We start from the raw sequence: 24,455 nt of genomic DNA on the forward strand, positions 1-24,455 counted from the left end.
CCATTAAAGTAAGTCCGTGTCTCCAATAAATGCAATCACTCACATCCTTTTCTCACTTTTTTTTTTTTTTTTGGTACCGGGTATCAAACCCAGGAACTTACACTCATCAGGCAGGCTCTTGTACTGCTAAGCTATATCCCCAGCACTCTAACATATTTCTAAATTGTCTTTTTGCTTGCTCATCTCCCTGAACACATGCAGACTGGCACAATTAATCTCCAATAAAATGGACTTCGATATACATTTTATTGTAGATTTCAATTCCTGGCCTATTCCATTTATATTCCCATTTATCAGTAGATGTCTTCAATATTTCCTCAAAAATCACTTCTTATAAATGCAAATTTTCTTCACCAACCTATCAGGTAGACTAGGAGTAATATAAGGAAAGTTTACATTTGAAATGGATTGATTTCTAATAGGTCACAGGTAGATTCAATTGACAAGATCAAAACTATAAAGTATGTAGCAGATAATACAGGAGAGACACAAAATTTATGAACCATAAACAAAAAGATTAATGAATATGACCAACTAAGAATTAAGAAGTGCTCATTAAGAGTTGAAACACAGGCAACATAATGGGAGAAGATTGTTGCAAAACTAGGTAGATACAGTGTTCAAAAAAATAAAAATACTCCATCATTAAAAATATCCAAACACCCCAGGAAAAAAATGTGCAAAAAAAATGTACAGAAACATTTGAAAAAATAGAAATGCAAGTGACTCAAACACATGAAACTGTACTGGTGAAATTTTTAATAGGATAACAAATGTTAGTAAAGATACATCATAACTAGAGCTCTGACAAACTGCTCATAAGAATGTAAGTAGATACCGCTACTTTGGAAAGACAACTTAAGGTAACTGTAAGGCTAAGGAGAACCACTCCATGTACTCTATTTCACCACTTAACCTTTGCCTTTGAAGAACCCACACACACATATGCACTAGGATATACGTGTGTGCGCCTGCACACTGGATAATGGACAGAGCGACATTTCCCACACAACCCAACCAAACAAAACCAAGTGGACATTAACTGGTGTGGGACAAAACTACATGAATAAAAATGGAGAAAACGACACCCCAAAGCAGCAGCATCAATAATCTCACAAATATTATACAGAGGTAAGACAGCAAAAAAAAAGAAGTAGGGAAAACAACACACTTCGGTTTTAGCTAGTGTGAAGTCCTATCCTTGATATGAGTGACCATTAATACCTACTTTTTAAACTATAAATAGTTTGACATTTTCTTCAGTGAGCATATATTTTTTCTTACTAAAATTTTAAGTTGACCTGAGATGCTCAGGAACATTTCAGGGATATTCACCAGTATTATCCCTTAAATAATGATGTCCACATGTGGTCCTGAGGCTTAACATTTTTAACATAAAGTTTAAATGCATTTTTGTTCTTAATTTGTTAACATACAAAGCAGTATAAAGAAGACATAATCAAAGTCATTTTTTAAAATTTTTGTTTCAGATTGATCTATTAAAAAAATAAAAATAAGCCATTTTTCTTTGCTCCCTCCTCTGAGGTGCAATGTTTCTGGAATTGAAAAGTATTTAGTATTTATTTCATTAAGTGTATATGTCTATAGACTAAATAATATAACTATACCAATATATAGAACTTGTTTTATAATTATTTAAATTACATCAAACATAGCTGCATTTCTGCAACTAACCCTTGAGTATTGCAAAATTATGCTTTTAGTATTTATTTATATTGATGAACATTCTACATTCTCTCTGTTGGAACAGCAATAATCTACTGCATTATTAAAATAGTGTATTAATCCACTTCCTTATTGAAGGGTAATTTCTTTTATCTTACTTGTTTACTATAACTAAGAATGCAGCATCAAAAATTTTTTTAATATGGCTCCTTGCACACATGAATGAGAATATATTGAGCAGAATATATTTTGAAAAATATGCACAACCCTAAAATAAAATGTAAATAATTCATAATCTCAACAGTGGAAATCATTGCTTTGTGTATATGTATAGTCCCCTTGTCATGCAGACAGTGAAATTGGGGCATTGGTAACTCATACACAAACGGTGGGGTTTTATATCCTGCTCTTTATATATGGCGATTAATCTCTCATATCATAGAACAGCTTTCTGAAACACTCACCAATCGCTGATGGCGCTTTTACACAGGAAGGTCATAATTTATAAAACATTTTCTCATTGCTGCATGTAGCAATTTCCAAATATTCTGATATCTCACTTTTCCGTCCAATAACCAGTCTAGCTTTCTTTCAGTTCTTCACACATCACTTCTTTCATGCATCACAGCTTGCAATCCACTACTACTTCTGACTCCCCAAAATTCTTGTTGAAACCAAATCTTTAATGTGATGGCATTAGGTGGTGGGACCTCTGAGAGGTGATCAGGGCACAAGGGTAGAACCCACATTAATAGGATTAGAGCCCTTATAAGAGAGATCCAGCTATCTGCCTAGCTGCTATGAGAATGCAGCCCTGCGAGAATGCAGTGAGAAGGGCAGAATACCATGGATGAGTATGTGGGCTTTCACCAGACCAGACATGTGCTAGTCTTGGTTTTGGAATTCCTAAGCCTCTAGGACTGTGGAGGTCAGCTTTCTGTTGCTGTGACAAATGATATGAAATAACCAATGTGTTGGAAAGAATGCTTTATTTTCATTCATGAGTTCAGAGGGTTACATCCAAGATCACTTCACCCTGCTGCTTTGGGCCTGTAGCAACACAGTGTATCATGGCAGGAATGTATGGCAGAAGAGGCTTCCCACCTCTCGACAGCCAGAAAGCAAAAGAGAACAAGAGGCCAGCATCCCCACATCCCCTGCCACTAACCTGCCTTCCTCCTATGCAGCCTCACCTCCTGAAGTTCCACCAGATCCCAGCAGCATACGGAATGAGCACCAAGCATTCCACAGTCAAGATTCAAATTATAGCAAGAACTATAAGAAACAAACACTTATTGTTTATATGGTATAAAATATTCTTTTTCTACAATATTCTTTTTATAGAAACATAAATAGACTAAAATACTGCCTCTGTACAGGTAGCTCACTCTGCACTTCCCCATACCTTCCATGAGCGAGTTTCTTCTTACTGTCCGTATCACCTGGCCAAACAAATATTCTCTGATACCTCCTTCTAATTTATTTTCTTTGTGTGCATTTATTTCTTTCCCCAAATCATCTCTATTATGTAATGCAATTATTTGTTCATATGCTTTTATTTTTGTATTCTCTCAGTGAAGGCAAGGGCACGGCTGTTTTTCCTTACCTTTGGTTCTGGACAGGTGGCACGCTGTATAAATTTAGCAGGCAAATTCACATTGCAGCTAACAAAAATCTGTATATGTAAGTGGGCTCCACCAGATGACCATCAGTTAGCTTGAGGATAAGATCCCTTTTTATATTTCATTCAGCAACAACTTTGAGCTACTCAATAATTACTAAACAGATGCATAAAATTATATTATGAGCCAGTAGTTATCTGTAACATCAATGATTCTAATGTCTTTCTGGAGTTGCCCATGTTTCCCTGATGTTTGTCATAATAAGAGGAGGGAACCCAATTACAGGTTCTTTATGTCACTTAGTTGAAGGCCAGTGATTTGACATAGAAAAAAAATGGATAAAATACCACATGCTTTTCACACTTAAAAATATGAGGCCTATGTCACAACATATTTAATTAACTTGCTAAATATAACTTAAGTAAGTAGGTGAGTGTCATGTTCCTAAGTGGACTTGAGGAATTTGTCTTGCTCTCAGAAGGCTAAGAATACATTGTGCTTTACTAAAGGCATGATTTTCATATTATTTAAAGTTTTTATCTTCTGCAAAGAAAATAGCAAACACTGAAACGCAAATGCTCCCAATTCAGAGAATACTATGCACTGACACTTGTGGTCTTATAGACCACAAGAATCCTCCATGCTTTCTTTAAAGAAAATACCATGCTATTCTTGTAAAGTCAAGAATAATGAAAGTATATTTGGCACATACTAAGCACACATCTCCACATCTGACAGTATAAAAAATAAACCTTGGCAGCTACATTTCAGTTATGATAGGAACTTTCTGACAGCTTTCCTCTCTATTGCTTATAAGAAGATGACTTAAATGAATTAATGTCAGGTGGATTACCATGGCGCTGTTCAAACTGACAGAAGATTATGTGTGCACAGCTACTTTAAACTCTCAGCATCAGCCTGAAGAACAGGAAAATGTCTCATGTTTAAGATTTAGTGAGGTTTTTAAATATCAAATCTACTTCTTTAAGAAAAATCAACATTACCTGTAACTCGGGAAGAAAATGTAGAAATCAGTCAATATGGAACTAGAGTGACCTGATTAAACAGGGTAACAGCCCGTATACTTATGCAGTTGACTTTTTATCTTATAGACTTATAATTGATTTGAACTAGAGGAAATGAAATAGCTGTAGGCAATGTCTACTACAAAAGATTTGGTTATTAAAACATAGGTTCTTTTTGAGAATGGCAAAGATCCTTCAAGATCAAATAAAGCTTTACTCACAAGGGATATGGTAAGAAGTTGAGAAGAGTTACCTGAACTCATATAGCTCATTTTAGAGTCATAAGAATAAAAATTTGGCTATGTACCAGTGCAGAATTTTATTTCAGAACATCTATAATGGCCATCAAAGAAACCAAATATCATGCCTACAATTATGGGGTGATGGGTTATTTTGGTTATTATTTCTGAAATCATTACATTCAACAATTTGTATGATATTGTTCATACTCAAGCACTAAAAGTTTTACATTTACCTTGTTTTCAAAACAAGGAGACATGATTAAAGCTTAACATGGTTTGCTGAGTTAGATGTCTAAGACAGTTTGGGATGAGAACAGATGGGAAATGAGAAGCCACTTGGCAAGTTGTAATGTAATCAATCCAGGAAAGAAGTCGTAAGGGACAAACTTTAGTGAGCTACAATAGAAATTGATACATTGCTGGATCTAGCAATAATGTTCAGAAAAAAAGGGTACCTCAGAGTGTGAGGGTCAGAAGCTGTATAGTACTAGGTTATGGAGAGGAAAGGAAGTGCAAAAATAATGTCAGTGACTCATATATTGTTCAAGACATTTAAATTTTATTTATTTATTTATTTATTTTCCGGTACCAGGAATCAAACTCACAACCTTGCGCTTGCCAGTCAGGCATTGTTAAATTTTAAATAAAAATAAAAAATTGGAAAATATATGGACAGTAGGGAAATTTTTGTGTATGAAAATGTAATCATGTTAGCCAACTAGCGAGCCAAGAACTTGACAGTACAAAGAAAAGTGGATACATAATAGTACATGTCACTTGGAAAGGGAAAAGATATTCCCCTCCATCTAAGCTAAATGAGAAAGAAAAGACAAAGGTAAAGACTGGTGAATCTCATATGGAGGGAAATGTAGCCCAGGTAGTTCAAAGCTGCTGACTTCTGGGTATGTCTTACTTCCTTTCTCGTTGCTAGGAGAAAATACCTGACACCTACAAGTTAAAGGAAGAGAGGTTTATTTTGGCTCAGAGTTTGTAGAGGTTTCAGTCCCTGGTGGGCTGGTTGGCATGGCAGCAGGACATGGCACAGGAGGAACAGTCCATGGCAGGGCAGGCTGGAGGCAGGAAGAGATTGAGGGAGGAGGAAGAATATAAATATATGTATCTCCATTCCAGGCCACACCCACAGTGACCCACCTCTTCCGACCAGGCTTTACCTCCCCAAATCACACAAACTATAACACATCAGTGGTCTAATACTGCACACCCACCATCCAATCACCTCCCAAAAGGCCCACCTATGAAGATCTAGATATAAACCATACCAGGGTACCTAGGAGGTCAAGAAAAATAAAAGTAGGAAGTGGGGATTAAAGAGAAGAAAAGCAGTATAAAACACTGTTAGATGTCAGGCTATTTCTTCTCAGCCTGATGTAATATGTGGTGCCATAATCCGTGACATTTTCTATAGAAAAAGCTCTTCAAAAGTAAGAGCAAAGAATGTGGGAGAGAGACCCAAACAGGCTCTAATAAGCACTGTCTGGTATTCACATTTGTGTGGTACCCTCCACGTTGTTGGAGGGTAGTGCTTGTCACCACATCGTAATTCGTATCACCAAGCTAAAGCCACGCTGTTATTATCCCTAGGGTGTCACCGCCCTACTGATTATGTAACACAAAACTGCAGTTTCCATCATTCTACCCCCACCCTTCCCCACATAAATGAAACAGGGCTGATGTGCAGTGAGCTGCCCTACATGCACTAGTTAAAGAACTGAGGATTGACTTTCTCTCTTAGAGTTTATCAATTATGTTTCTTTAAAAGTTATTTCAGTGCTTGTCCTAAAGTTAACAAAGTCCATTTCCACATAGTACTATTCTGCCTCATGTGTACTACAAGTATCCAGTGTACTATTACCATGATTACTTTAAACAATTGCCTTCTAGATCAATTAAGAATAAAATGATTTTATCTTCATTTTCTTTCTGATGCAGATTCTAGTTTCTGACACATCATTGTATTATTCCCTCAGGATCTTCTTTAACATCTCTGCTTTGTTTTGTTTTGTTTTGTTTTGTTTTGTTTTGTCTGTTTGAGACAGGGTTTCAGTATGCAGTTCAGGCTGGCCTTGAGCTCACTTTGTAGCCCAAGTGGGCCTCAAACTCACAGCGATCCTCCTGCCTCAGCCTCCTGAGTGCTGGATTACAGGTGTGCATCACCCAGCATTTTTTAACATCTCTTACAGGGGAGAAATCTCTTTGTCTCAGAAATCTTTCTTTTTCATTCAGTTTTGAAGGATAATGGATATAGCATTCTAGTTTTTCCTCAAGATTTAAATATTTTTCCTTTTCTCTAACCTTGCTTGTCTGGTTTCTGAAGAGCAGGCCTGTACAGTTCTCATCATTGCTTCTCTGTTGGTAGGTGATCCTGATGGTGGCAGTGATGATGAAGGTTGTTATCTGACTGACTTCAGTATCCCCTCTTTGTCTTCAATTATCTGAAATCATGACATGTTATGATTTCAGTTTTTAGGTTGTGCTTACATGGTTTTTTTTTGACATACAGTCTTTTTGGTAAGCATTGAATTTCCTGGATCTGCGGTTTAGTATCTCTCATCAATTTTGGAAACTTGTTAGACATTATTACATCAGATATTTCCTCTGCTCCACTTTCTTTGTATGGTATACTATGTATATATTACACCTTATGTTACACCTTTTGAAGTTTTCCGCAGTTCCCTACATCTCTTCCATTTCTTTTTTCTTTTTCTGTTTCTTTTTACATTGCAGTTTGGAAAATTTATACAGACTGATTCTTAAGCTCATTGATCTCCCTCCGTCAGCTGTGTCGAGCCCTCCAATAAATTCTTTAAAGGTATCCTTTATTTCTGCTCATATCTTTTATTCGCAACATTTCCTTTCCATCCAGTCTTAAAGTTTGCATCACTCTGGTCACATTACCAATCTATTCTTGCATTTCTTCTACTTTGTTCATTATGTTCCTTAATAGTAATTACAATTCATTAAATTCTATTGTTAATTCTCATGTCTGTATCATATCCAAGTCTGATTCTAATGTGTTTTTGGCTCTACTGACTTTTTTTTTCCTTTCACATACTTTGTGATCTTTAGTGGGAAGGCAGACAGGTTGCATAGGTCAATAGTAGCTGAGGTAACTGGGCTTCTAATTTGAGGATTTGTGTAAAGCTGGCTAGTAACTGGGCTTTGTTTAATATTTGCTGAATCTGTAAGAGTCAGAAGCTAATGTTTTTGGATTTGGTCTCCCCTCTTGACCTTGGGCTTTCCTAAGTACTCCTCAGATACAGTCTCTGTGTCTCTCAGAATTTCAAATATAATCCCTATAGAGTCCTATTGGTGTAGTTTTGGCCAATTGTGGAAAAGGAGTATTCTATAATCTTCCAGTCAGATCTGTACCTTGTGGGCTTGTGTTCTTGGCCAGTGACTTCCTAAGTGTTTCTTCCTGTAGCTTCCTTGGCCAGAGGTAAGACAGAAAGGGTAGAAGGGGCTAGAGGGAGATGAATGCCCTTTGGAGTCAAAGCTTTACAGTTTTTCAGATTGAAGTCAGGGTCTTTGCTATGGAGAAGGCTCTATATTTCACAGGACACATCCCTACCCTCAGGTCTTCACCACGAGAGCCTGGTAGGCTTCCTAGGAGTAAAACCTGTGAAATCTTGGTGTCCCTCTAAAGCCAGAATGCTAGTCTACATTTGGTCTCTGGCAATTCATTAAAAATTATCACTTAAGGGTCCACCACAATTTATGGCTATAGCATCTTTTATTAAATGTGCCCTTATGGATTCATCTGTCAATTCCAGATTTCCAAGTGCCAATCAGCCATCCAAACTCAGTTTTCTGACATGTCTCAGAAAAGCTGATTTTTATTTTGCCCAGCTTTCGTTGTTGTTGTAAGGATTAGAGTGACAATTTGCAGTCTCTCTGCATGCTAAAACTAAAACAGAAAATCAGTGTGTGCTGTTTTAAGTAAACAAATTTTAGCAGTAGATAGTTAATACAAAACAATCAAAAGAGACCTCACAGACCCGTTCTTCCAATCATTCAATCACTATGAAAGGCCAACTAAGCTTTTAAACCCAACAAAGGATCTTGTGGTATCATAAGACTGAGCTGTTATTTCCAATGAGAAGTCAAAAAGGCCATACATATCACATTCCAGTGCTTGCTTTTGATTTGAAAAATCTTCCTTTCAATTTACTTTATGACGCTAGCATTTTGGCATAGTCCCTCATATTTTGATAAGGTAAGCCAGATAAAAGAATTAGAGATTTATATCATTCTTTCTAATAGATTTTTCTTTTTTTCACTTCTTATGGTTTTTATAGTGGAGACTTTCCCCAAGTTAACAATGGCTAAATTTAAGATTTTTTTTTTAACTTTACAATGCTGTAAGTGATCCACATTAAGTAGAAATTTTGAATTTTGATATTTTTCTGGGCTGGCAATATGTGGTGTAATACACTTTTGTGGTGTTGGACAGCAACAGGGAGCTGTAGCTCCCTCAACCACACAATCCTAAGAGGAAACAACCAGTGTTATACAGTGTAAATGCATGTTCAACCTGCAACACTTTCAACTTACAATGGGTTTATCAGGTTATAACCCCATCAAAAGTAAAAGAGCATTTGTATTTGATATTTAGCTCCTTCCTTGAAATGATTTCATTGGCTGATAGGCCATTTTTGTCCTCACTCTTCTCTAGGCACTGTAACTTCTCACATTTTTTGGTTGCATATTTTCCAGCTTTCTCTACTGTAAGTAGTTTACCACTACTTCTGTAAACTCTGAAGATCAATATAAAATATTACCAACACCGAAGCCAAAAACAGAATCAAAACTGCTTAACTTCTTCTGAACACCCCTTTATGTTAGCTTGCTTTTCAAAAAGTAAATAAATTTTTTGGCTTATTATTCAAAAGATACAGACATTTTATATTTTTTGTATCTATTAATAGAGTTGCACACTCTTCCAAGAGGCTTAATGAAGCACTAAGTTGAAAAACAAATATTAATCATCAAAATACCCCTAAAATATAGAAAAGTAAAATTAGAATCAGACAGCTCTGAAGATTTAGATTCACAGAAAAGGCAAAGCAGGCAGTTTGTTATCACAAACAAGGCTTTTTACATATTACTACGTAAGCTAAATCACTACATGCATCCAACACTTCTGGAAGCATTTAAGTGGCAATGACAAATCCAATTCTCATTTCAAAAATGAATCACTTTTTCACCATTAATCTTTTCTCCAAATTATCCAGTCACATATTTTTAAAACTTCTCCACAGCAGACTGGAGGTCTATAAAATGATTTTTAATCTAATGTTTCTTTCTTACTTTGTCTAGGTACTTTCTATATGTTCTTTATAAATAATTCATATTTCTTTTAGTTAGGCTGTAGGTCCTGTATTAATGACTTGGTACCACTCAGAGTCTGGCTGTGTTTGACAGAAATGCTTTAGCCAGGCACGTTGAAATGAACTGTACTCTAACTCAGATGAGTTCTCTCACTAGTCACTGTCCCGCTGTCCCTCAAGAATAATACGTTCAGCGAGGCTTCTGGCTATAGCTAAATAAGGAGCATGACAACGTCGTTCCCTAAAAAGCACTATAAACCTAAAAACTGACCAAAAAATAAGATAACTATTACTCTGGAAACTAGTAAATGGATCCAGTGATCGGAAATGCATTTATGTCTGAAAAACCTGCTAAAATTTAGTATAAAATGCTAGTAAAAATATGGAGCATTCAGGCCTGCAAATGCTATCAAATAACCCCCTATGCTAGGTCAGTGTGATGTTCAGTGCTGTTCTAAGATAATGTTACTAATTGTATAAACAACACACTGTATGAGGCTAAACACCTGTATGATTTGGACCCAGAGACTGAAAACCCTTCACACATCCCTTACCTGCCAGGAGGCTGTAAATATGCACCAACACATTTGAAATAGCCACACAGAAAATGAAACTGAGAGTAGATCTGAAAGCAGTTTGAATTCTTAATGCATTCCGCCAAAAGAGATCCGTCATCAGATGGCAGGAACTCACGGGTTGAATAAATCCATAGGAATAAATGAAGACAACAAAAATGGTAAATGTTTATGGGCTAATTTAAAAGACTAAGTTATATTTTTATTTTAGACTTCTTGTCTAATCTTTTTTTTTTTTATTTTATTAGTACATGCTTGCAGTACATAATGATTATATTCAGCATAAGAAACTGGTACATATACATGACACATTTCAAATTTTTATTTCCCCTCCCCTTTTGAACACCTTCATTTTATTCTTCCTCAGATTTACTTATTTATCATATAAGACTTTATGAAGTTATGTATCATATATACAGACTGAAAAACAGGCTAACAGACCAAAGAACATATAAAATATGTAAGACAATTATACTAAGTCAAAGTATACCTTTAGATACACTATCCATGTTGCACCATGTTTTTAAGATATCTATGTAATATACATGGAAATAGTACAAAGGGTGAAAGAAAAGGAGTTACCGAAATTAGGTTATTAGTAACCCAAAGTAAATGTGACAAGTTGATATTAATACTATATTCCACAGACCAACTACTAAAAATATATAGAAAAAAATCAACACAGAATTAAATTGAGTATACTTGAAAAAAGTATTGCATACAAAAGCAAACATCCAAGGAGTAGGTGACAATAAAGGAAAAATATCTAAAACGAATAGGAAAACAACCAATGTACATTAAAAACATCAATAATACATTGCATCAATGAATACAATATTGGTTAACCTAACAGCATTAAATATGAGTAGCCTGACATTCCAATAAAAAAAGCAGAGATTGTTACATAGGTTATAAAAGCAATATCCAACTATATACTGTCTATAAGAGAAATACTTTAGATTCAAATACAAATAACTTAAAATTAAAAGAGAAAATAGCAATGAAAATGGTAAAAATAAAAATAGAGTAATTAGAATAATGAACAACAACACAAAATTTACATAAAACTAGTATTAGAGACAAGGAAGAACATTTTACTGTAAGAGTGAATGGATCAGGAAAATGTAATTACCGTAAATGTATGTTCACCTAATAAAGATCCAAATACAGCAAAAACTGATAAAACAATTCAAAAATTTTAGCTTGAGATTTTAAGATGCCATTCTCAATAACTAAACACCTGGAAAGCACACTCAGAAGTGTATAGAACACTTGAACAACGTTATCAACTAACTGACCCTAGCTGAAGGATTCACACTTTTTAATTTTTATTTTTATTATTTATCTATTTAATTTATTTGGTACTGGGGATTGAACACAGGGCCTGCTCACTGAACTACATCTTCCATCCTTCTTTTTTTGTTTGCTTGTTTGAGTTTTTGTTTTGTTTTTGTTTTTGGTTTTGGTTTTGGTTTTGAGAAAGGTTATTGCAATGAAGCTCAGCCTGGCCTTGAACTCACTATGTAGCCCAGGCTGGCCTCAAATTTGTGGTAATCCTCCTGCCTCAGCATCCCTAGTGTTGGGATTTTAGGCACACACCACCATACCCGGTTATGAATGTACATTTTCTAAAACTGCATGTTAAATATTCTTTAGGATAAAACATAAAGGACATAAAGCAAGGCCCCCCTAATTTAGATAGATGGACATTATATAATATATGTTTCCCAACCACAACTGAATTAAATTACAAGTTAAAATCAGAAAGAAATCTGAGAAATCGACAAATACTTGAAAATTAAGCAACATGCTACTAAATAATTCGTGGATCAAAGAAGAAACCTCAAAATTATTTTTGACAGAATAAACAAAAACAACATGTCAAAATTTGTTGATTTCAACTAACAATGCTTGAAAGGAAATTTATAGCATTTCATAACAGAAAATATACCATCTGTAACAGAAAAAGATTAAGCACAAAAAATACAAGAAAGGAAATGGATTTCAAAAGACTCAAAAAAAAAAAAAAAAAAAAGAAAAGGCAAGCCAAAGAGTGGGAAGACTGCTCAGAAATTAAACATTTGGTCAAAAATTTATCAAAAGTATTGCAACTGAAGAAAACAACCTAGTTTTTCAAATAAGGAAATGATTTGAACAAATATTCACCAAAAATGACAGTCAAATGGACAATGAGGAGATGAAAACATATTCATTAGTCACTGATGGCATCACACATCCAAAATAATGGCTATGATTGAAAAGATGGGCAATACTTACATATGAGAGAAGATGCAGGAAAACTGGAATCTTTGTTCATTGCTGATAGGACTGGGAAACATCAGTAACAGAAAATCATGTAGCTGTTATTGAAATCCACACGGCAGTAATTTATGTAGTTTAAAATTTCACTTATAGGGCCGGAGGTATAGCTCAGCGGCATAAGCACCTGCCTGTCAAGTGCAAGGTCCTGAGTTCAATTTCCGGTACCAAAAAAAACACAGATTCACTTATACAACGTAGCAACTATGCTCTTTGTAATCCCTCCAAATGAGTTAAAAACATACGTTCATAGAAAGATGTGCACAATGAATATTCATATAAGCTTTATTCATAATAGTTTTAAACTGGAAACAACCCAAGTTCATCAGTTAGTGAACAGGTAAACAAAATGAGTTTCTGTTCTGTATCGTAAAGGAATAAAACACCAAAACATCGCACAATATGGGTGAATGGCAAGCCCATCCAAAGATGCGAAATGTGAGCTACGTGTTTTATGATTTTCTTTATATGAAATATCTAACAAAGGTAAATCTGTAGGCAGAAAATGGTATATTGTGATCCACTGTACATTTTGATTTAATGGTACTGATAGAGATTACTTAAAATTTGATTTAATGTTGTATGACAGGAATAGTGACTTCAGGTGCAAGTATTCATTTTTTTAAATTTTTTTATTTTAAAGAGAAAAAAACAATAACAACAACAAAGACAAAAAATAAACAACACAAAAACAATAAAAATGATACAGGATTTCAAAACAAGATGATAGGCATTAACAATGGTTGTTCTATTGCATATTGCTCTCTTCAAATTAGTTGTTCAGATTACCAGATATAAGCATGCAACATTGGTCAAAAAATTTAAGCATTAACTGTTCCTTTCAATAAACCAATAGACATCAGCAGTACAATTATCCCAGCTATCCTTATCACTTTATTCCAACTTTTACTGACCCTGTGAATTGGTATAAGATTATAAAATAAGACAATATGCTCAGATTATTTGCCCAAGAGAATCATATTAAAATAAAAAGGTCTTTAAGGTTTCAAGTAATTTATTATTTTGCTAGGCTGGGGCCACAGCTCAGTGGCACAAGTGCCTGCCTGGCAAATGCAAGGTTCTGAGTTTGAGCTCTGGTACCAAAAGAAAAAAAAAGAATTTATTATTTTACTAATTTTATCAATTACAGAACATATTTTTTAAATTTATAATACTTTCTAAAACTGTAATATTTTTACCTCCAAAATGATTCAAACCTTATTAATAACTACATAATATTATAGCATACTTTCATTACGGTATGGCTAAAAGTGAGGTTTCTATTTCCAGGAATATATTTGCAAATTTTTTATGCACACAGTTAGGCTCCTATAAAATATAAGTAAATAGAAAGATTATAACAATATATATTTTCAATGAGAATGAATTTTTCACTTCATTTAAAAATTATTTTTCATTGACAATTTAATGAAGAGAAATTTCTCTTTGTTTTTACTAGCATTTCTTTAATTATATTCTGGTAGAATTTTGATGATCTAGCTAAGTAAGAATTTGATGACAATTCTGAAAATGTTTAAGATTTAACTCTTCACTATTATTCTCTAATCTAGAATTTTAGGTATGTTTTTAAACAAAATTATTGAATATACAGAAATACAATGGAATGTATCAATGGTAGAATCTGGGTAGAAACTACAAAACTATCAACATGTAAAATTTCTTCTTTAGCCTCTATCTATGTATAGCCATTCTTCAAATCATAGTAAAAGTTGTTCTTTCCTCTAGAACTCTAGAGCAAACTCTTCCAATTTGTATATCAAAGGGGGGAAAAAGGAAAAGAAAAACCCATGAAATATAAGAAATACACAGAATCATACCCCTGAAGACCATCTTCTAAGTAAATTGTTCTTCATGAAAAAGATGTATTGAATTGTTGTGTAGACGGTAATGCAGTTATTAAATTACTGAAGTCAGAGTTATATACATACCTAATAAAAGTACAAAAGTGAATGGTTAAACAATGTCTTAAATTATGTACAAATAAAGACTCATAGCTATTTCAAAAGCCCATAGATAAAAACTTTCTGGTGACTCTGGATCTTAGACAGTTTTAACATTTTTAAAAAGCACTTTGCTTCTTCTACAATGTGGCGGTGGCATGAGGCATAACTTTCTTTGGCTATTTCATGTTGAGTTTCTTAAAATTTCAATCTAATATTCTATTGAGGTAGCATCACTGCGACAGTGCTAATCAAATTATTTGGGTAGTAGTTATATGAAAACACTTTAAATGTGCTAGTTGGAAATAGTAAAATAATGAGTACAACCACATCTTAAAGATAATTCTTCATTGCATTATAATATAATTGTTCCAATTTAGTTTGATGTTGTACAAATAATTTTCATACAACTAGTGCCTTTTAGTTAGCCCTTTCTCATTGAAATGAAAAATAAATGTTTTTGACATAGTTTCCTTTAGCAAATATTTAATCTTTAGGATAGCCATGCTCAAAATACATTACCTGCTACAAACCATGCAATATTAAGATCCAATGTAAAGACCAGTTAGAATATTCTTAGAATTTGTATAGTTTAGGTTAAGCTTTTGCTCTGACAGATATTATTGGCAAATTGTATTTGAGTTTTGTAAACATGTTTTAATTTTTTAAGTTTCTGTCTTAACACCAGGAAAATAATCTCAGTGGTTACAGTCTATTTGCTAAAAGTTTACTTATATAAACTAAATTTTACACTTAAAAATCTAAGATAATAGATTCATTGATGAAATAATTTTCTTCTTTTACTTTAGACTCTTTCAAATGTCTGGCCATCAGTCAAGGGAGTTTTCTTTTCTTTCTGACAATAAAATACAAAGCTCCTAGCAAAGTAAATTATGACACAAATAAACATCAAATGTGACTAAGAACTATGTATTCTTTCAAAGGAAAATTCAATTATCAGATTCTTGCACCATTCCATTTACACATTTGCTGCCAATTCTAAATATAGCTTTTCCTAAATATTTTGCGGTTATCATTAATTAAACATGATGCCATTGAAATTCCTACATCTTAAATTCCACAACAGGCAGCAAGGCTTGTCATGTTTTGACTACTTATAATCAAGGCACCAAGATTTATTTAAGCTCTTTAAGCTAGCAGATAATTATTATTTATAGTAGAATAATGATCAACTATCACTCGTTTCTGCTGAATATGGACATTTCATAGCACTGAAAGCTAAGGATTTGCTGCTCTTTTTATAACTGCTCTTGAGAAGGGAGTGGTGTCAGCAAGATGGCGGAAGAGCTTTCTACTTTCATCTTCCACAAAGCACTGAGACAGACCCCTACTTAGGGATGAGGATTCCTGTGTAACAGTGTAGGAGTCCCATAAAGGAGTTCCAGCACATCGATGCTGCAGAATAATTTGAAGATAGTTGCACTGAAGCGGTCAAGAACAGTCCCCTTTAATCACATCACCTCTCCGCTAAGGCAGCAAAGTTCAGTTCTAAGAAAAAATTGGTACGTAATTTCTCACACATAGGAAAGGAAAAACACAATGAGTGAGCCCGTGCCTTTGCAAACCATGAGGGCTGTTGTCCCCGCAAAAAAGCACGTCTTCCTTGCCTTATCCATATTACTGAGGTGAATGGCACGCTGAGCGGTTGAAAAGGTTAGAGTCAGTGAAGAGGCTGTGGACACTGTTACTGCAACCGAGGCTGCGTGAGGGTTCCTACCCGCTAGCATGTGGGATGCCCTACTGTGGAATTCCTGCCTCCACCCCTGGTTGGTTTATGGTCCTCCCAAATCCTCTCCACACTTCATCTGCTTCCCAACCGGGCTGTCTCTCAAAGTATGCCCGTTTGGTTAGCAACCATATTGTCTCATGCGTACAATCAACTTGATACAACAGGCACAGAACGATGAGCCAGTTAGGGCATTAGCCTACAGAAAACAAATGGAAAGCTCTCAGCACTCAACCCGCATTTGGAAGACTGACAGAAAAATACAATTTTAAGAATCCCCGCCCCGCCCCCGGAAAAAGTCGTGCAGAGAGTATGTATCCACATAAACTTTCTCAGAAAGCCTCAGAAACCCTAACCGAGTTCATTGGCAAAGATGTTTCTCTTCAGAAGGCAGACTTGAGGAGATACCTTACTCAGATCTGAAGACACCAATGCAAAATTTCAAAGGCCATAAAAAATAAGAAAACCTGATACCATCAGGGGAATGTAATAACGTTCCATCAACCAACCCCAGAGAAATGGAGGTGCATGACTTGTCCGATGAAAAATTAAAATAATTGTTTTAAATAAGTTCAATGCACTACCTGCATTACAGATAGAGAACCAAATGAAATTATAAAAATAATACATTAATAGAATTAAATTTTCAATAAGGATATGAAAACTTACAAAAGAGATATTCTGTAGCTGAAGAATTCAATGGATGAAATGAAAAGTGCAACAGAGATAAAATAGCAGATTGCTCAAGCAGAAGAAATAATGTATCAGTTAAGTTATTTGAAAATATCTAGTCATAGCAAAAAGAAGACAAACCTACAATGGAATGAAGAAAATGACAGGAAATATGGGACACCATTAAAAGCACACATTAAGTGGGTCTAAGAAAAAGAGAGAGCAGAATGTACAGAAAACTTATTTTAAGAAATAATAATTGAAAACTTCCAGAAATATGGGAAGGTACAGACATTCAGGTATGAAGCTTAAAGGTCTCCAAGTAGATTCAAATAAAAACCACTTTTTCACTAAGGCAAACTGTAATCAAATTGTCAAGAATAAAAGACATGGGAAAATTTGAAAGCAGCAAAAGAAGTTTACCACACATAACAAAACCCAATAAGTAGAACTGGCCTCAAAGTCACAGCAGTCCTCCTGCCTCAGCCTCCCAAGTACTGGAAGTACAGGTGAGTGCCACCACACCTGGCCTTAAAATATACCATTTTAATCATGTTTTATGTAGGCCTCATTGTAGCCACAAAGCAAAGATGTGTAATGGATACTCAAAATATAGAGAAAACAGTCAGCATATATTAAATCACAAATGAAAATTATAATAGCAGATGAAGAAAGGAACAAAGGTTTCATAAAAGAGCCAGAAAATAAAACAATATTATGGATATGGTAAGGGCTATATATCAATTACTTAATCAATTTACATTTAAAATAAGTTCTCTAATAAAAAAATGAAGAGTAGTTATATAGATTTAAAAATAAAGAAAACATAAACTGCCTACAAGAGACTTACTTCAGATTTAAAGGCACAAAAATACTGAAAATGAAGGGATGTAAAATGATATTCCATGCAAATGTAAACTAAAAGAGAGCAGGAGTAGCTATATTTATATTGGATAATATAGACTTTTAGTCAAAATTATAAATTGAGGGAAAGAAGGTCATTTTTACTGATAAAGGGATTCTTCATCAAGTTGTCTTTGTTTATGGGACATGATCTTATACAGATAATCCAACAAATGTCACTAAAAAATCTGTGAGGAGTAATAATTTTGGCAATGTCAGGATACAAATAAACATTCAAAAATCAATTACATCTCTGTAAAATAACTATTTTATATGCTATCATAAACTAAGAAAATAATCTCATTCAACAGCATCAAAAAGTATAAGACACCTAGCAATACATTTAACCAACAAGGTAAAAGATTTGTCCATTGGAAAGTATAAAACATTGATGAAAATAATAAAAGATATAAATATATGGCATAATGTGTCATGTTCATGGACCAAAACAATCAATGTTGTCAAAATTTCCATATTGCACAAAGTGATACACAGGTTCAACAAAATCTCTATCAAAATCCCAATGGCATTTTTGTAGACAGAAAAAATATCCTAATATTGGTATGGAGTAACAACAGATCTAGAATACCTGAATCAATCTTTTTTTTTTTTTTTTTTTTTGGTACCAGGGATTGAACTCAGGACCTTACGCTTGCCAGTCAGGCACTTGTGCCGCTGAGCTATATCCCTGGCTCTGAATCAATCTTGAATAAAAATAAAAATCTGGAAGTACCAAACATCTTGATTTTTACAGGGCTATAGTAATTAAAACTATAGTAACTAAAACAAAGCTATAGTAATTAAAATAGTATGGTATTGTCATAAAAAACAACCACATAGATCAATGGAATAGAATAAAATAACCAGAAAATATATGTAAGCAAATACAATCAACTAATCTTTAACAAAAGTTCTAAGAAAAAATTAACAATAACAAATAACAAACCTTTCCAATAAAGGGTGATAGAGAAATTGAATATCAATGCAAAAGATATTACTTAAACCTTTCACAAAAATCAAATCAAAATGGGTTAAAGACTTCAAAATAAGCCCAGAAACTATAAAATTCCTAGAAGAAAGCAAAGGAGAAATGCTCTGTGTCTTTGGTCTTTACAATGATTTTTACTACATGATGCCAAAGTTACAGGCAACAAAGATAAAACAGTAGGACAACATTAAATTAGTTTCTGCACAGCAAAGGAAACAATCAACAAAAGGAAAAGACAACCTACAGAATAGAAGAAAATATTTGTAAGCTATATACCTGACAAGGGGTTAATATGCAAAATGTAGAAGAAACACACACAAAAAATCTATTTTTAATTTTTTTTTTTTAAATAGGCAAAGGACTTGAAAAGATATTTCTCAAGAGTTGTACAAATTCAAAGATAGCTGGGGTAGGTGTATTGCTGATGTCTGTGGTTTATTGAAATGAACAGCCAATGCTTACATTTTTCTTTTTTCTTGACCAATTTTGCATGCTTGAATCTGGTAATCAGTATGACTGATCTGAAAACAATAATATTCAGTATAAAAACCATTGTTGAACTCCTACCATTCTGTGTGGTGAAGCTCCGCATCATTTTCAATGTTATTTTTTTTCTTACTTGTTACTGTCTTTGATTGTTTGATCAATCTTACATTCTTGTATCTGGTGGACTGAGCAACTTCATTGAAGATAACAGTGTGTGACGTAGCAACCATTATTAATTCCTATCATTTTGTTTTGAGGTCATGTATCATTTTTGCTGTTTTTGTGTTGTTTTTGTTTTGTCCCCATTGTTGTTTTGTTAGTTTTGTAATCTTTAAAATAAAAAAATAAAAAATGATGTACAAATGATCAAAAAGTTTAAGATGTTCAGTATCACTAACCAGCAAGAAAATACATACAACCCAAACCATTATAATGTAACACCTTGCATTTCTTAGGATGGCTATTATCAATAAGTCAAACTAAAACAAGTATTATTAAGAATAACGGGAAAGAGATTTTTTCTTCAGTACTGGTGAGAATGTACATTGGCAGTCATTATGGAAAATGGAGTTTCCCTAAACAATTAAAAATAGAACTACTATCTGAATCAGCTACCCCAATTCTGGGTATATACTCAGAAAAATAAATTCACAGTCTTAAATATTTACGTTTTGCTAGTATTAGAAACTTTATTTTAAAAATTTAAATAATTTAGGTCACTACATTTCCTTTCAATGAAATAAAAGAGCACTGGATTTTGCTCTTTTCAATCCACTGAGAGTTAATTCTGGTGTTAAAGAGCATTAGGTATGGAATAGGCTGTCTGAATTCAACCAGGAGCCTCCTAGTTCAGAGCACCCACTTAAACTCTTTTGGTCTATTTGAGCTACCATAAGAAATGCAATAAACTGAGTGTCTTCCCTTATAAAACTAGGAATTTATTTTTATGGTTCTAGAGGTTGAGAAGTCCAAGATCAAAGTGCATTTGGCCTGCTCTCTGGCTCCTGCAGGTTGCTTTCTCACTCTCCTCAGGTGGCAGCTCTGGGTTGCTTCCTATGAAGACACCAATCCCATTCATGAGTGCTTTCTCCTCAGAAGCTACATACCTCCCAGTGGCCCTGCTTCCCAATAGCAGCACACTGGTGATCCGGTTTCAACATAAGAATTCTGGGGAGATACAAACATTCAAACCATAGCATTCATTTGGCCTCTGCTTCCTTTTCTTTAACATTTAGTACCTATTTCATTTATTTGTGGTGAAAATGAAACGTCATTTGCATAAAATAGCTTAGTACCTAACCATACATAAGTTCTCAATGAGAACAGAGATTTTATGCACATACACACACATACACATGCGGACACACACACACACACGTACACACACACCTCTACACCCATAAACATAATGAATAAGTGATAAAACTGGAAGAAAGTCCCTTTAGTTTATAGAATACTATTTAATTAATGTATATAGAATTAGCACCATGCCTGCCATAAATGTAAGTATCCAATAAATGTTAACATATTTATCTGTATCTCCCAGAATCTGATTCAGTTCTGCTTTTAAGTTTTACTAAGTAAACTTTATTTAAGATGTTAGCTGAATTGACTTACTTTTATTGAATAATCTTTTTTAAAGTTTGTAAAAGATGATGTCAGCACGGCTGATGAAATATGTGACATTCCACAAAAATCCAAAGTACACGCTTGTATCAGAATAATTATCCTTGCACAGATAAAAATGTGCATTGTGGCATCTTCTATATAGACCGTTTCATTATTAATGTGGTTATAGGTAAAATTCAAAATATTCAAATCACAAAAAAGCTATGAATGTTTCCTGACAGTCAGGCTATTAAATCACACAGAGAATTCAACAATCCACAAGCCCGACAGAGGTAAAGACACTTGGCATCAAAGTGTCAAAAGATTCACCTGGTAAGAAAAAACATAACCCCATTTTATTTAAGCAGGGGGTCAATGTTCAGCAAGCATTTCTCCTTGGAAAGGTAATGATTTCACTGTAATTACCCTTCAGCTGTCAGAATCCAAAGATGAGATTGGACCGTTTGCTATTTTTAAATGTATTTAGTAGGTTTATCTATCAGCTAGCCTGAAATTTGCAATAACTATACAACTACCTTTGAGTGCTCAGAGGAAAGAAATGAATCACATAAAACAGAAACTATATGTTAACCTGAGAAATGGATAGCCAATAACCATGTAATCTGCTAAGTGAGTGTGAAATATTAAACTTTAGAAACTATTTAATTGGAGGATAAGCAGCTTTTATTCTATCATACCTACCAGAAAGCCAGGAAAATTTTTTTCCAAATTATTCTTAGCTTTAAAACAATTCAAAGAACTTTTTGCTGTTTTCTTTGACTTAGTCTCTTTAACCTTACAGATTGCTTTATCACTGTTAGAATTAATTTCTCAAAGTGCCTTATAAAGAAATTCAATTTTTTACAAAGTTGTTGGGCTATTAACTATTAACTCTATGAAATATTTGGGCTATTAGGCTACATCAAATTTTAAACCAATGTTTTCACAGGTCCTTCCACTTCAAGCTAAAATATGTGGATTCTCCTCAATCTGTGATAGGGTGCAGTCCCAATAAATCCACAAGTTGAAAATATCATAAATCAAAGGTGCACTTAATTCCTTTAACCTGATAACCACCGTAGCTTCCCAACAGCAGGCTACAGAGCACCAGTCGTTCACCCTTGTGAACCTAAGGCTGACAGGGGCTGTGCATATCAAGGGACGTTTTGCCAGGTGGTCAGAGAGACTACACAGTTCAAGTTCAGCTGAGACTTTTCCTGGCAGAGACAAGTTGTCCTCAAGAAGATAACTATCCCAATAGTCTATGTACAAAAATGGTAAGCTGTTTCCTTCGGCTCTGTGTGCACCACCACCTAAACATGGGACTGAGCAGAAGCACCCTGGATGCCTTCTGATGTTACATCTTTAGTTAGGTAGTCTTCAGCTGTGCCAGACCAGATTTCTATTTCTTGGGCATCAGAAAATGAAATGAATTATTTCACGCCTGTATATTTTGTATAGCAGCTAACATCAGCCATATCACTAGAGAGATTAAAAATAAAAGATATTAGAAATGCTGATCATTCCTGAGCCCTAATTAAAGAAAACTTTACTGCAACCCTGATAGTGAAATTTCTATACCTCGCCACGAAGTATCCTTGATGTGCCCTTTAGGAAAAATGAGGCTAACAATCTCACGCCATGCAGTGACTTATACACATCTGTGGTGCTTCCCTTTATGTACAAATGATGGAGATGAAGCCCACCTGGATTTATCTTGTGTGTCACACAAAAGCTGCCCATGAAAATCTAACATTAGGCGGGATTTTTATGGAAATTCTCAAAGACTGTTCTTCTATGGATGACATCAAATTCCGAGAAGATGGTTCTTGGTGTCTGATGAAAGTATCCAGCGAACCATGTACAAAAATTAAAAGTTGAAGCATCCTCAGTAAGCCTTGCTCACTTATGACTGCCGGTGAGGCAAGCAAGGAAAAATGCCTGCTATTGATTTAAGAATAGAATGCTTTTCTGATAAACAGGAAGAGTCTTCTACCAAAAAGAAATGGACCTTACTGTCAGAAACACAAAACAGCCCAACCAGAAGCGTTCTCATCCTGCTGCCATTTTGTTCATTAATAGGCTACTCAGTACCATTCCGCCACTTGCCAGTATCAAGCATGTCATCGCATTTGCCAGATTTGGACTTTCTTTCTCTAGGTCCACTTGACCTCCAGTACTGTCTTCCTATGTTTTCGGACAGTCTCACTACTACGGTTTGTATCTAGACGTCCGCCCAAAGCCTTCTTGTATTCATAGGTGGAGAGTTTCAAAGGTGGCTGAATTAGTGTGTGTGATGTCAGGATTAAGAGTGCGATGCTAGGTTTAAGGGTGCCCCAACCTTAGTGTGGGTGGCACAGCCCAAAAAGCAGTAGCCTGAATGGAACATAAAGGGACAGAAAGAAGCTATTTCACTGCTTTGCTGCCTTCTGCCTGCCTTGTTTGCCATGGACTGTTTCTCCTCATGATGCCCCTCTGCCATGCCGCTCCGCGTTGGAGCCAGCTGACTATGGACTGAAACCTCTCCAAACTGTACACCAAAATAAACCTTTTCTCCATTAACTTTGGTTGTTGGGTGTTTTTTTGTCAGCAATCAGAAAAGTAACCAAGACACTTACTTCACCCTTAACAGCATACACTATGTCTGTCACCACCAGCAGCCTCTGTGAAAGCAGTACTCATGTTAGTACACACACCAGCAGGAGTGAGACAGCTGTGGAGTAGCATTCCTGATATCATCTCACTGGACTAAAGGAGAATGTACTCGATTCTGGGAATCATTCATCAAAACTGCTCTTTCTTGAATATCTGATTCATGGAAGCAATTATTTTGGCAACTTGACCTTTATTGAAACATCAGGTGGATTCTTTTACTTTCTGAGAGATGAACATAGATGGCAGCAAGAAACAAAGGACAGGTAAGGACTCCTTACACATGCTGTACACTGAGCATCAGACACAGTTAGCCATACACAGTGTCTTGAGCAGTGCATTTCAATTTCACATTATTAGCCGGGCATGGTGGCGCACACCTGTAATCCCAGCACTCGGGAGGCGGAGGCAGGAGGATCACTGTGAGTTCAACACCAGCCTGGGCTACAAAGTGAGCTCAAAGCCAGCCTGAACTGCATAGTGAGACCCTGTCTCAAAAAGACAAAAAAAATTTTTTTTCACATTACTGTATGGATTCTACAAATCATTTTGAAATTTTTGTTATACAACATATAGCAGTAAAGAAACTTTTCTAATTAAAAAAAAGGTACAATCACTGGT

General features: G+C 34.9%; 1 pseudogene; it reads left to right on the forward strand.

The window, feature by feature from the left end:
- Positions 1-23,410, forward strand: part of LOC102003001 — a 30,940-nt pseudogene extending 7,530 nt beyond the window's left edge.
- The last annotated feature ends 1,045 nt before the right edge of the window (positions 23,411-24,455 follow it).

The sequence above is a fragment of the Chinchilla lanigera genome, unplaced genomic scaffold, assembly GCF_000276665.1.
Source record: "Chinchilla lanigera isolate Chin_1 unplaced genomic scaffold, ChiLan1.0 scaffold00008, whole genome shotgun sequence".
In the NCBI taxonomy this organism is placed as follows: Eukaryota; Metazoa; Chordata; class Mammalia; order Rodentia; family Chinchillidae; genus Chinchilla; species Chinchilla lanigera.